Raw genomic sequence first — 2500 nt, forward strand, 5'->3', positions numbered from 1 at the left:
CCTTGGCAACCATGGTCCATTCCCCACTATATGCCATGGCCTTGTGCCCATGGTCTTCACAAGACAGCATCCAAGGCGCCTGAAAGGCCAAGGGAGCCCAACCCAGCAATGCCCAGCCAAGGCCAGGCATTCCAGTGCCTACCCGGGCAAAAACGCCCAAAGCATGCCCCATTCCTTAGCCTATCCAGGCAAAAACGCCCTAAACCAGCCCATTCCAGTGCCTATCCGGGCAAAAACGCCCAAAGCATGCCCATTCCTTAGCCTATCCAGGCAAACACGCCCAAAACCAGCACAGTCCAGTGCCTATCCGGGCAAAAACGCCCTAAACCTGCGCATTCCAGCGCCCCGCAGCATACCACCCTCCTATAGGGTTTGCGCAACCAACCCGCCTAACCACCAGTGGCAACCAAAGGTGCTGTTAGCGACGACTTCTGAAGACGCAACGAGACGCGACGGGTTTGCGCCCAGACGCGACGGGACGATGCGGGATCTGCGCCCAGCCATGCCTACACCCGCCGACTTGCTGCGGGAGCTGCTCGCCCAAGCATGCCTAGCTTGCGAGGCCTGCGTGCAAGGCTAGTGTGCAAGGCTCGTGGGCAAGGCTAGTGCGCAAGGCTAGTGCCCAAGGTCTGTGTGCAAGGCTAGTGCCCAAGGCTAGTGCGCAAGGCTAGTGCCCAAGGCTAGTGAGCAAGGCCTGTGTGCAAGGCTAGTGTGCAAGGCTTGTATGCAAGGCTAGTGTGCAAGGCTGGTGTGCAAGGCTTGTGGGCAAGGCTGGTGCGCAAGGCTAGTGCCCAAGGGTTGTGTGCAAGGCTAGTGCCCAAGGGTAGTGCGCAAGGCTCGTGCCCAAGGCTAGTGCGCAAGGCTTGTGTGCAAGGCTAGTGCGATGGGCCAGTGCCCAAGGCTTGTGAGCAAGGCTTGTATGCATGGCTTGTGTGCAAGGCTTGTGTGCATGGCTTGTGCGCAAGGCTTGTGTCCAAGGCTTTTGTGCAAGGCTCGTGCGCAAGGCTAGTGTGCAAGGCTTGTGCGCATTGGCAGGTAGCCCACCACCATGCACGATCCAAATGCCACTCAAGCGACAACACGGTGCCAAGCCGGGCATGGTGTGCACTCAAAACCAATCAACGGACAGAGGTCATGCGTCATGGGGGGGATCTAGCAAGGCCATGGGGAAGGTCATGGAGGACCTTGGAAGCAAGCGCAAGACGAGAGCGAATCGAACAAGGGGCCAGGACGGGGCCTTGTGCCCATGGTCTTCGCAAGACTGCGTCCAAGGCGCCCGAAAGCCCAAGGGAACCCAAACCCGGCCGACACTTGCAATCGCACATGCTCTCTGCAACACACCATCAATGCCGCCCAACGGGGCCAGCACGAGCAGTCATCCGCAGTCCCCTGGCCCTGCGCACGTTTGTCTATGAAACCGAGCATCAATGCCACAGAAAGTGCCGGGGCGCCAGCTGGAGCCATCATCCGCGTTGCCATGGCTCGCTTGGCCTTGGCTTGCCAGTCCCCGACACGAGCAATCGCGCATTTTCTTTGCAACCGACCATCAATGCCGCCCAACGAGGCCAGCACGAGCAGTCATCCGCGGTCCCCTGGTCCTGCGCACGTTTGTCTTTGAAACCGAGCATCAATGCCACAGAAAGTGCCGGGGCGCCAGCTGGAGCCATCATCCGCGTTGCCATGGCTCGCTTGGCCTTGGCTTGCCAGTCCCCGACAGGAGCAATCGCGCATTTTCTTTGCAACCGACCATCAATGCTGCCCAACGGCGCCAGCACGAGCAAAATCATCAGCGGTGCGGTGGCCTTGCACGGCCTTTTGTCTTTGGAACCAACCATCAGTGCCACGGGAAGTGCCGGAGTCCCGGCATCCGCGGTGCCAAGTCATTGCGCCCTTGGTCTCTGCAGCGGGGCATGCCGGGCACTCCCAACCATTGCAAGCAAGCAAGCAAGCAAGAAAGAAAGTAAGTAAGTAAGTAAGTATTACATATAGGGGCGGGACATGCGGGGAGTTCTGCGAAACGTGCACTACGGGGCACACGCGTACCTACCGGGGCATACCGACCCCTATTGGGGCACACGTGTGCATATCGGGGCATACCGGGCCTATCAGGGCACACGCGTACATACCGGGGCATACCGAGCCCTACTGGGGCACACGTGCGCATATCGGGGCGTACCAAGCCTATCGGGGCATACGCATGTATCCCAAGGCATACCGAGTCTATCCGGGCATACGCGTTCATACCGGGGCGTAACGGGCCTATCGGGGCATACTTGGGCATATCCGGGCAAAAAATGCCCAAAACTTGCGCAACCTTGGCAACCGTGGTCCATTCCTCTCTATATGCCTAGCCTTGGCAACCGTGGTCCATTCCTCACTATATGCCATGGCCTTGTGCCCATGGTCTTCCCAAGACAGCGTCCAAGGCGCCCGGAAGGCCAAGGGAGCCCAACCCAGCGATGCCCTGCTATGGCAAGCCAAGGCCAAGCATTCCGGTGCC

The sequence above is a fragment of the Tasmannia lanceolata genome, unplaced genomic scaffold (assembly GCF_043159265.1).
Source record: "Tasmannia lanceolata isolate RefF3 unplaced genomic scaffold, GAP_Taslan_0.1 ptg000036l, whole genome shotgun sequence".
NCBI lineage: Eukaryota > Viridiplantae > Streptophyta > Magnoliopsida > Canellales > Winteraceae > Tasmannia > Tasmannia lanceolata.